General features: G+C 38.3%; 1 long non-coding RNA gene across 2 annotated transcripts; it reads right to left on the minus strand.

Moving 5' to 3' along the window:
• Positions 1-6,836: 6,836 nt before the first annotated feature.
• Positions 6,837-9,372, minus strand: LOC134220848 (uncharacterized). 2 transcript variants are annotated; one of them, XR_009982083.1, is made up of 3 exons: positions 8,919-9,372; positions 7,830-8,457; positions 6,837-7,478 (listed from the first exon to the last, which is right to left on the minus strand). It is a non-coding gene; the product is annotated as an uncharacterized LOC134220848 (long non-coding RNA). The 2 variants fall into 2 exon arrangements; XR_009982084.1 differs by lacking the exon at positions 8,919-9,372 and adding an exon at positions 8,517-8,613.
• Between the last annotated feature and the right edge of the window lie 3,460 nt (positions 9,373-12,832).

The following is a 12,832-nucleotide window of genomic DNA, read 5'->3' on the forward strand; positions in this document are numbered from 1 at the left end:
TCGATAAACAATTGGTCTTTCCATCTCTGAAGAAAACCATTCATATCAAACAATCTGATGTTGAAGCCTTCTTGCATATTGAGGACAGAATAATTGAAATTTGGTAAGAAAATTCCATTGCAAATTATCATAATTTACATTGCAACTATCCATTGCAATTGTATTCGTACAAGTGTCTCGGGTGCCTAACGCCGAAAACGTCAAATTTAACTAATTGAATTCATGATTTCGGACATTTTAGTCATGTTTTCATGGCTCTGAGTCATGGTTTTATGACTCCGAGCAATGCTAGCGTCATTATATTTTGTTTATGGAGCAAGCAAGTTAAATGATTTCATGACTTTTTAGTCATGAAACGGCGAACAGATTTTTACCCGCATGAATGCCCAAATTACGGTTGATTACCTTAATTGTACATATACATTGCTAATATGAGTATATAAGTCTGACATTTATGTTTTCCAATTAAAACCACAGAAAGTTTATTCTAGTATCAACCGCCATGCGAATCGTACAATTATTGACAGACCGTTATAAAGGATGGCAGAACTACGGCATATTGAAGTGCCTCATTTGAAAACTGAAAATTGCACAACTGGAAAATGCTGGGCTTCCTCCCGTAGTGAACTTTGCTTCCCTACCAAGTTGGTCGTTTCTGTCGCCAAGGGAAAGATAAAAGTTGCTCGTATCAGAGATGTTCGAGCCCACGATACACGCAAGGGTCCAACCAGGCGAGATTCTGCCTGCCAGATACACCAATAGACATACGGATATAATTTTAATTTAATTAAAAGAACATGCAGGAAGCCATGGTACCGGCCCCGAGTACCAGCCAGCATATATCGCGGAAAACTTTCTCGCTGTATGGCAGCGACGAATCCTTCCTAACCAAACGTTGCGCAACGATTCACATATGCCCGGGCACAAACGCACGCGGTATTCATTAAATGCAGTTTTTGGGGTACGGGCTTCCTTCGGTTGTGATGTGTTTTATGCTAAAAAGAAAGTCCCAAAGCGCTCGTCACTCTTTCAACCGTCTTACCGTACCGTCATCCTATACGGAATAACTATTTGCCAACGAACATCTCAGCATCTCCCTCAGCCAAAAGATGACAAGGGGGTAACCTTCTAAGTCTAGTTCCGACAGATCCTGGCATGAAACCGCTCCGCAGAGGAATGATGTGAATTCTCAGCATTCGGGCTTACAACGTAAATCAACATGGTAACGGTAACCGCACCCACGTCATCATTCCCTTCCTTGAGCAACCACTAACCATTCAAGCTTATCCATCCATCATGACGCGGAAGAACATTGCTGGGTCGGTTATAGTCGCGAACAGGCTCTGATCCAGCAGCAGCAGCAAGCAGTCAAAGATGGAAACTTATGAAAGACAAATAATCATACACCACCTGCCTACATTGCATACACAAATGCAGAATGAAGACTTTTCAGGCAACGAAGCACCTTATTCCCCGCCTCGCAGATTTCATCTCTGGGACCGGTAGCCGAGCTGGCGGTAGTGGGTAGTTACCTGGGGGACCGCACTGGATGATGGCTACGACAATGAGTTGCCGGAGTAACCGTACTCCGTATCTACCTACATGCTCACACTTGGTGAACTCTCGCTAATAAGCGTACTGTGTTATGCAAAATGTTCCTTACAGGATAAGCCAATTTCGCCGCATAATAACTGACTGAGCGGGAAAATTGACGTTGGGAAAATACGTACTGCTGTAATGCGCCTGCATGAATTATGAATAGTTCGCTGGGCTTCGTAATGAAATATATGATTACGGGATGTAGTATGACTTTCGAACAGATAGGGTTACTGCTCCTGGACTTTACCCCATAGCCCCTATGCTCATCCGATCAAAAGCAAAGCAATGAAAATAAAATTTGATTTATTTCTTATGTTTGTGTTTTTCACAGAGTAGAGCACGTATGTTGGCAAAAAAGCGACGAGATTTAGTCTGTTTTTTAGAATGATTATTTTTTTTATTAGTTTTTTTTTTAGAATTAGAATATATGTTAAGTGAGATGAAAAAGGGAGCAGTTTCTCTTCTTGTTCAATGTTTGCTTTTGATAAGTTAAACAGGGTAAAGGCTATCCATCGTAAAAACCGCTTCATGTCATACTACTGAACATTTATTCAAGTTTGAGAATAAATTAAAACGCAATTAATTATGTTGCCACACCCAACATTATCATTAGAAAAGTTCTTTGTGGATATTGTACAACAGAAATGTTATAGAAAAATATTTTTTCTGTATGATGATCAAAAAGTATCAAATTCATAGTCAAATTAGTTGAAATTAAAGAGAAAGTTCATGCAAATAAAAAAAACTGTGTTAACGAATTTTATTAATGTCGCAATATATACAATAAATTAGGTTTGATAATTTAGGTGAAGTTGGCAGCGCTGCACTCTAGATCGATTTTGACTTGATTGTTTTTAATTACTTCACAGCGCACCTACTTAAGGTGAAGGTTAATTGAGTACCCAAAACAAAGCTTTGAAAGTATTGATACAATAAAAAAATCATATACTGTAGTAGTAAACCTTTGATTACACAGACTTAAAAGATCTTCATCCTGAGCGTTGCCCGGCTATCGCTTTAACATGTTGCCAGGTTAGATTTCAATCGACTTCTTTTATTTCCTTATTGAGGCTTCGCCGCTATGAGCCTCTGGGTCTGCCTCTACTGCGATGTCCCGCTGGGCCCCACTTCCGATCCCGAATTTCTGTTGCTATCGGCCTCTGGTGACAACGACGATGAAGCTCGTTGTTTGAGATCCAGTTGTGAGTCCACCAGGCCCGAATTATATACCGCAGGCATCTGTTGATGAACACCTGCAGCCGTTGAGTGTTCTCCACTGATACACACCATGTTTCGCTAGAGTATAACAGCACAGATTTCACGTAAGAGTTGAAAATTCGTATTTTGGTGCGTTCACTAATCTGCCTGTTTTTCCAGATATTTCTTAAACTCGCAAAGGCAGCCCTTGCTTTTTTGATCCGTGCGCCTATATCGATCTTGGTACCGCCGTCTGACGCCATTTGGCTACCAAGATATTGGAAGCTTTCAACATTCTCCACTGGTTGCCCGGCTACTGTGAAACTGGAAGGAGACACCGTGTTTACATCCAACGATTTGGTTTTGTTGACGTTGATGACTAAACCTGCCGAAAAGGAGCGCTCGGCAAGGTTGTTGAGCTTACTCTGCATATCAGAGCACCATTGCGCGAGTAGTGCAACGTCATCAGCCAATTCGAAGTCGTTTAGGTGCTCCATGGTTATAGGCTGCCATAACAGCCCGCGGTTCGGTTCACGGTCAATCGCATCTACCAGAATCTTGTCGATTACGATGAGGAACAGTAACGGTGATAGAATACATCCTTGCCTCACACCAGCTACGACCTGGATAGGGTCGGACAGGACCCCATTGTGCAGCACTCTACACGAAAAGGCCTCGTACTTGCTTCGATGAGGCCGATGATTTTCTCAGGAACCATCTTGCGTCTCAGGGCGCCCCACATATTCTCGTGATTGAGACGGTCGAAAGCTTTTCCGTAGTCAATGAATACCAAGTAAAGGGACTCTTGGAATTCGTTGACTTGCTCTAGAATGATGTGGAGTGTGACAATATGGTCTACACTGGATCTTCCGGCACGGAATCCGGCCTGCTGCCACCGGAGAGTCGCATCGATCTTCTCCTGAATCCGGGCTAGGAGAATTTTGCATAGAACTTTGAGAACGGTACACAGCAACATAATGCCTCGCCAGTTATCGCATACAGTCAGGTCACCCTTTTTGGTCACCTTCACTAAAATATCTTGCATTCAGTCGACCGGTAAAGTTACGGTGTCCCAGATATTACGAAATAAACGATGCAGTAGTTGAGCGGATGGCATGGAGTCAGCTTTGAGCATCTCGGCTGATATGCGATCGACCCCTGGGGCTTTATTCGATTTCATGCTTTGGATGGCTGTTTGAATCTCTAGCAGTGATGGAGCTTCGGTATTGACGCGTTCTATAAGTCGGATCCTAGGCAGATCAGGTGGTGATGGCCTGGCTGGCACTTGAAAAAGTAGTTCGAAGTGCTCAAACCAGCGTTTCAGCTGGTCAGTTGGGTCGATCAATAACTGATCATTCGCGTCCTTCACTGGCATTGTTGCATTCATCGTCGCCCCGCTTAAGCGTCGTGAGATATCGCAGAGGAGGCGAATGTCCCCGGTTGCGGCGGCTCTCACTCCTTCGTCGGCCAGAGAGTCTGCCCACGCTCGCTTGTCCCGTCGACATGAGCGAAAAATAAAATATATGTAACTTGGGTCGATCATGGTTCACCGGAAATAAGAAGGGATGATCCTCCGGAAATTTAGGGAGTTTGGTGTCAGGTTCTGCAAGCCAGCCTTAAAAAAAACTCACGCAGCGCTTACCACTGGTCAACAGTAGGGATCCTATAATGAGAGATACGCTATGTGACCAGCAAGCGTCCTGCGAAACGCTGGACGCCTATCTGGATTGCGTCACTGGCTTGAAAATGGATCCTCCAAAATTGCATTTCGCATAGATTTTAGCCCAAAAAAAATTGGAAAAATATTTGTAAGGCTGTATGAATTATAATAAATTTGTAAAACTAAGTTGAAAAATGCAGCGTCCCGCGAAACGCGGGACGTCTGGTCACATTAGAGATACGTAAATACTTTTTCGGACGATTTAGCAACGCTGTTACTTTTGTTAGCAAACGCTTCCAGCACTTGCCGAAGCGCAACATGTTGAAACTTGTACATGACTTTGCATTTGATAACAATTTGGAATATTTTTGTCTGTCCACTAACAGTGTTTGCATGATTGCATATTCAGATAAGTTCAAATACTAAGTTAATTAAGATATATGAATTTCCCCAAGAGTGTTTTACAGGCAAAAATGGGCCGCAAGAGGAAACGATAGGTAGAGATTTTAAAAACTGTTCAGCAGCATATAGCATAGCATAGCATAGCATAGCATATATGATTGTACAAATCGTGGGTGGCTATACAATGCTCAATTGAGCAATCTACTGTATATTGTCGCAAATTGGTACTTGGAATTAGTACCTTTTCCTATACAGTAGCAGTTGTATACCTGGCCACGTCCTTACAATCACGGATGGAAGGGAAGGAATGTTAGTTCAACATCTACTAGTGAGGATGCAGAGAACCCATACTACCTTCATAGATGTCTCGGGAAGGAAAATTTGTGTTAATGGGTAAGGTGAATAATAGGGAGCTCTATTCGACAATATAGAGCATTTGTCAGTAACAGTATACGCTGAAAAAAATAATAAAATATATTCATCAATTTACTTACGAACCGTCCAAAGGAGGACAAAGTAACCTGGATTTTACAAATGTTTCGTATTATATACAAAACACGTTCAACCGCACACTTATTCACCGAACATTCTTAAAAACTGTTCAGCAGCATATAACCATTAAAGCATATGGAAACGCATGGTACTTTTGTGTGATGATTAATCTTGTGACTATTTAAACATTTTACGCAAATTTATCTCATCATATTTTTTGCCTTTCTCGTACAACAAAGTTGTACCGAAAGGCTATCATTTCACTCCAAAATCGAACTTTCTATAGAAGTCTCGGAGACCCATGATGTTATATACCAATCGACTCAGCTCGTCGAACTGAACAAATGTCTGTCTGTCCGTGTGTATGTGTGTGTGTGTGTGCACACGAAAACCGAAAAACATTAGCCACTTTTTCATATAGTAATTCTCAACCGATTTTCAGTGTTGAGAAACTCACTCATATGAGTAAAAAATCCTCACTCATTACTCATTTTATTCGTGACTACTCGCGCGTGAGTTACTCACGAGCTGTGAGTACTCACGCGTGAGTAAACATGGTTTTGCTCACTCATGAGTGAGGAATTTTTGCTCATATGAGCAGATTTTATTCTTGAAGAATTTTTTTTTTCTTCGAAATATTTGTAATTTGTAATTATATTATTAGATATTTGTCAGAATATTATATTATACAGTAGGGGCGCCTTTCATGCTATTTTTAAGTTTGCGTAAAAAACGTCTACGAAAATCCCGAAATCCGCGTAAATCCGCGTGAAAACAACGGAAATAGCGACCCTAGTGTAGTATATGTGTGTTACAAATCGGCCGCTTTATAAAGTAGTAAAAAAGATAGTAAAACTAGCCATCAGCAATAAATCACAGTTGTAATATAAAAGTCAATAGGGTAGAGAACCATTTGGGCAGTACCCCCTATTCCCATCAGCAACGTTCATTACTCGAGCGCATTACAACCGAATTACTTGTTTTTTAGTACATGGTTAGTTTCTGTCGATATCTAGTGATGTACAAACAATCAAGCCATTTGGTTGGAACGCGGTCGAGTTATTAATGTTGTGGACGGGAATAGGGGGTGCTGCCCAAATGGTCCCGCTCCCTTTCAATTCCGGATTTGAGTTGGTATTTTTTTTTCAAAATTCATTGCCAAACAATATTTGATTGTAATCTTCTATCTTCTATATAATAAAAATGAGTTGAGTTTTCCTTCCTGACGATTTAACTCGCGAACGGATTGACCGATTTACAAGATTTTTCCCCTAATCGATTCGTTTTGGGATCCGCAAGGTTTGTATATACAAAAAGTTGATTAATCAAACGGGGAAATGTAAAAAATCATTAGAATACAATTTTGGATCAGCTGTTGAGCAAAACAAAACAAACGCACGGACATTGATCTAGAGTGCGGTGCTGCAAATAAGTTCATTGTGACATTTGCAACACCCGGGCAAAGCTGGGTATTTTCCGCTAGTTATATATAAATACGAATTTTAAGTAAAACATGTTTTTATTATTACGGCATGTGATACACCTATACCATATACACTTTTGTATATCTGTTAAAGTTTATTTTCTTTGAAATTTCTTTACTGAAATTGTCGAAACAAACATTCGATTTTAGAATATACTAAAACTTAAAAAATATCGTTTAAATTATTCAGAAAACACCAAGCATTAAATCAGGGTTTAAACGGATGATCATTAAATTGTCAATGTTACTTGGTGTGAGTTTAGATCTAAACGCAGTCAGTTGGTGAACCAATCCGGAGAACGCTCTTTCAACTGAAACTGATGTCGGCGCTGCGGACAACGCAATTTTCGATAACTCGTATAAAACTGGTTCAGAAAATTCATATTTATACCAATGCTCGAGCACATCGGTATCCATTAAAAGTCGGTCGCTTGAACACAAACCATGCAATTTGATTCTCAGATCGTCTTCATTGATACCTGACCGTACTGGTTGACTCGATGTTGCTCTACAGTCTTCCTCAACCAGTAAATCCGATTCGGAAAGAGTTGAATGTATAGGCGCACTCGTTGGTTGACTATCGTTTTTTCTTTCCATTTCAATCTTTCTCATAGTAATGACTTTATACGTATTGAGTAAATGGTCCTGGATAAAAAATAAAGAAAAAATGGACAAATATGTGAGACCTGTTTGTAGATTTAAAAAAAAACTGTAGCATAAATAGGGTAACGTATCATTTGGGAAGTACGCCCCATTCCTGTTCGCAATGGTTATTACTCGAGCGCATTACAACCGAATTGCTTGGTTTTTAGAACATGGTTAGTATTTGTAGATACTAGACTGCGGAGTGATGTAAACAAACAAGCCATTTGGTTGGACTGCGGTTGAGTTATTAACCCTGAGGACAGGAATAGGGGATCCTGCCCGAATGGTCCTTTTCCTACTCATACGATGCAAACAATCAATCTCACAGGAGCAAACATAATATATACTTACGATTGCTATGTTTTTCTGCTCACTAGTTAGATAAGGCGTGTCCTTGAAGTTAAACCGTGGATCCATAAAAAGCCCGACAAGGAATGTTTTGTTTTCGAACAATTTGTCCTTCCGTTTGGATAAATTTTCTATAAGAGCTGACGCAAAACTATTCGTGTGCCTTAGTTTTTGCAGTGCGATGCGAGCTTCTATCCAATAATATCGATACAAATCAATTGTAAGTTTTTCAGAAGCGTGACCATCGGTTTGAATGCTTTACAGAATTCCTCGGCAAATCTAATCAAAGATTTCTCGATGTTGTATTTTAGATCAACAATTTGTATTTGTTTTTCAAGAAGTACCAATTGCAGGAACGAGTCAATCATAATAGGTGTGGTTCCCCAACGAGTATCACAATCCAGTACCTGCACCGGGGCATTGTGAATTTGGAATATTGGCCGAAAAACTATAGCTTTCGAACGTTTCACTACCTTACGAATTTCTCTTAGATTTGTTTCACAATTCATTTGTTTGATTTAATCTTTGATGACTAAATTCACAGTATGCGCACCGCAACTCATAACTTCAATAGTTGAGCCCGGAGCAAGATGCTCAACCATTTGTTCTTCACGGATGATGTCAATTTTACCTGTTGAAATATAATACATTATAGCTAAGCGAAACAAATAAAACAATACAATATTTTACAGTGATCGTTCGACCGCACCCTAACAGTTAGTTCTTCGCTAATTCGGGACTTTGAGATATTGACTATATTATATTGTAAACAAACATAGGCCTTTTCAGGTGACATTGTCGAGACTAGTCTTGATAATAATTGCTTTATAACCATTCAAACGCGAAACTGTCATTTTCATAGAAAAACTGTCAGTTTCCAGCAAAATCAGCTGAATTTGAACGTCTCGTAAAAGTGTTTATTGTTTTATCGGTTCCGTAGAGTTTAATGTTTTTTTCTGAAAAACTAATGCCATGTTTTGAAAAGACAAGTGAAATGAGCAACTTGACGGGAAACGTGTTAAAAAATGTTATTAATGTCTAATATATTGCTTTTAATATATATTATTAAAAAATACAGGAAACATGTCTCACCGAACTCCTCATCATATTTTTCCATTTGAGTCAACCCACTAGCCGCATCGTAAAAGCCTCCCCCGTTATGTTCTATAAATTGATCAATCAGTTCGGCTTGCTGCTCCTGAGTTAAAATTTCAGCTGCGTTCAGCATGTTGCTACCATTGTCGCTAGATATCGAGTACACTTGAGTTAAATCCAAGTGATAAGCATCAAGAATCAATTTGATTTCATCCACTATATTCAAGGCCGTATGCCGTCCAGACATCTCGATCATTCCTAAACACCACACTTTAATTTTACCGGCATCGATTGCTTGAGCGGCAATGCAGAGGACACTGTGGCCAAACCGACTAGCAGCGTCGACGATGACGTTAAACGAACGGTGGCGAAGGATCCTTGATATCCTGGATCGGATAACGTTCGCAGCTTCGTTTACCCATTTAACGGCAGATTTTCGATTAACAGCTTGGTTAAGAGCCAGTTCGCGAGAAGCGCGACCCCCTTTCCAAGGGAGGTTGCAACGATGTTCTCCGATTTGGATGAAATTTTCAGGGTTTGTTCATATATGTAAGAGAAGGCATTTTGCAAATTTTCAGATTTTTTCATTGAGGGGAAGTGGGGTAAAACGGCCCTTCAAAAATTATTGTTCAAAAATCGCCAAAAACAAAAAAATGCAATAACTTTGGCAATGAGTGACCGATTTTGTTTAAATTTTGCACGTTTTTTCTACTCAATTAGTACTTTATACCAAGTGGTTAATAGGGTTATAAAGTTGTTTACTTTAGGAGAAAATTGACTTTTTCGATAAAAAATGGTCGTTTTTCCAAAGGGAATATTTTTCACCAACAGATCTAGGATAAAAAAACTAAACCCGTAAGGCAATTAAGGAACTAAAGAGCTTTCATCTCACATATAATTCAGAAGCGCCAACTAAAGAATTTCTTAGAAAATCGCAATTTTCTGCAACACTGTTTATTCTTAAGAAAGTTCGCACAAATTTCGACCCTACTTATGTTGATGTTTTTCGATCTGGTGAAAACTGTCCAAACTTTTTTGTCTCAGTTGAAATTAAAAATCAGAATTTTCTATTAGGGGAGTGTAGGGTAAAATAGTCCTTTAAAAATAAATGTCAAAAAATACATCATTTTTTTATGTGAGTTCTAGCAGAAAATACATAAGTTTAAAAACACTTCTTAGATTTGATTATTCCGACCCAACTGGCAATTAATCTAGTGATTTTGCTAGTTTGCTTCGAAATTCTTCCAAGCTTAGTATTTTTATGGTTTTCTATCTGTCAACAATTAAATCTTTCACAATCTCTCAATCTCAAAAAATAACGTGAACTAGTCAACTAATCATGTCATTTCTATAATATTCCGGCGGAGGTATTGTAAACTTTGCGCCGTCTTAAACTCCCGTTCAAAAATATTGTTCCACCAAAATATATTCCCACCAGTTCTTCCATGGTGACGTCTTAATTGCAAGAACGATGCATGGTTCAAGAACGACGTAAAGCAAAATCCAATGCTTTAGCTAGTTTCCATCCATTCGGAAGTGAGAACATTTGTTTTGGTACTTTGTTTGTTACATTGGTACTTCAACACGGTAGTCTATTCCTCGGTGAAAAAAGCAATAGATAGATTTCTCAAAAAGTATTGCAAGCTGTTACTACCCAAGTACTACTTCTTAGCAAACCACACCTTATGGTTTGTTGGAAATATGTTCATATAAGGTTAGTATAGATTTCAAGAGAAAAAGGCTGATATTTAAGGCATCCTTTTTACAATCAACTACACAGTTTTGTTGAGGTACTCAAGCACTTTCAGGTGGTGTAAATTAAGCCGAGAATAAAACAGTTTTGCTTGGTAATCTTTAAATTAATTGATTAAGCGATCATACTTTATCTATGAGTGTAGAAACGTGTATCCTAAAATTTGAAGTATTTTCATGAGGGGTGTGTTTTCAAATCGTCAGACAATTGATACACTATCCTATTCAATAGTATACACATTACATTGTTACGCTCTCCTTGTAAAAAATCAGCTCGTTGTAGAAAAAAAGGTTTCTCCCGTATTGTGCAAAATGAATGAAACTTTGTTACACTTTGGAGTGTTTTTACACAGTTGTGTAAACATAGAATCGAGGAGATTCCGTTACCTATGAGATAAAATTGTCCAACTCTTGAAAATATATACACCCGATTAGAACTGGTATAGTCCATTCAGTCAAACATTTTGTTCAGATTGTATCTCTGTAATATTGGCAGTTTGAAGGTGAGTAATTCAAAATGTATGAATGGTACACGGTTTGACGTTTTTGCACAATAAACTTGCAGAATTTGGTTTAAATTGATAATGATGGAGGATGAAAGAGAGTTATGAATACCACACAATCGTTACAAGCTACAAAAACAAGCCTTCGCTAACCTGATGCAAGTAGGTACAAAAGAAAAATATAAACTGAGAAGCAGCTCCACCAACAAGCTACACAGATAAAAATATGTTGTGATTTTAAATGTATTTCCATGCACATGTTTGAAGCATGTAAATAAACGCAACATTCAATCGATCTTACTATTCTTTTAAATCGAAATAAATTTAAACGGTGCTTGCTTGCAAAGTTCAATCAAATTGAATTGAATATCGAATGTTAATTCGTTTGATGGGTTCAGCTGCAATTTTACACGTCGTTGAATTTTCAATTTTTTGTTGTGTATGTTTAAACGTTACGAACTTGCTCATTTGCCGTTAAGAATAATTGTTTTTTTTTTTCGCATAGCTGTAAAAGCAACATCAGTACCGGTACCCACAGTAATTGTAGCTGATTCAAAAATATATCAACAAGCACTTTCGAATCCGTTCATTTTTGTTTCAGTTTGCGAAGAACGTGTTAATGTTTAAGGAACTTATTTTGGTCCTATTTGACTTCTGTTGAAAATTGTTCTGCAAATAGTTTGCTATCTAATATAGATCAGCGAAGGATATACGTATCTATTGAGACGAAAAATATAGATAAATTGAACGTAAGAAGAAACAGTTTTTTAAAACTTATGTATTTTCTGCTAGAACTCACATAAAAAAATGATGTATGTTTTGACATTTATTTTCAAAGGACTATTTTACCCTACACTCCCCTAATAGAAAATTCTGATTTTTAATTTCAACTTGGACAAAAAAGTTTGGACAGTTTCCCCCAGATCGGAAAACATCAACTTAAGTAGGGTCAAAATTTGTGCGAACTTTCTTTTGAATAAACAGTGTTGCAGAAAATTGCGATTTTCTTAGAAATTCTTGAGTTGGCGCTTCTACATTATATATGAGATGAAAGCTCTTTAGTTCCTTAATTGCCTTACAGGTTTAGTTTTTTATCCTAGATCTGTTGGTGAAAAATATTCCCTTTGGAAAAACGACCATTTTTTATCGAAAAAGTCAATTTTCTCCTAAAGTAAACAACTTTATAATCCTATTAACCACTTGGTACAAAGTACTAAGTGAGTAGAAAAAACGTGCAAAATTTAAACAAAATCGGTCACTCATTGCCAAAGTTATTGCATTTTTTTGTTTTTGGCGACTTTTGAACAATAATTTTTGAAGGGCCGTTTTACCACACTTCCCCTCAATGAAAAAATCTGAAAATTTGCTAAATGTCTTCTCTTACATATATGAACAAACCCTGAAAATTTCATCCAAATCGGATAATATCGATACAAGAGGGGGTCGCGCTTCTCGCGAACTGGCTCTTAAGTTTATGCTGCGCTTTCCGCACGGCTTACGATGGACACGTGGTAAGTTGAACCTTTTGGCAACGGTTTTATGTACCAGACAAATATGTCTTTTCAAGTTATATTTCGTCCTGCCTGCGAAATTGAAGAACATTAGGTTAGCTTTGTCGCTCAGGTTTGAAATTTGCAAAACTCGACATAGTGAAGC

This window comes from Armigeres subalbatus, chromosome 3, assembly GCF_024139115.2.
Source record: "Armigeres subalbatus isolate Guangzhou_Male chromosome 3, GZ_Asu_2, whole genome shotgun sequence".
Taxonomy (NCBI): domain Eukaryota; kingdom Metazoa; phylum Arthropoda; class Insecta; order Diptera; family Culicidae; genus Armigeres; species Armigeres subalbatus.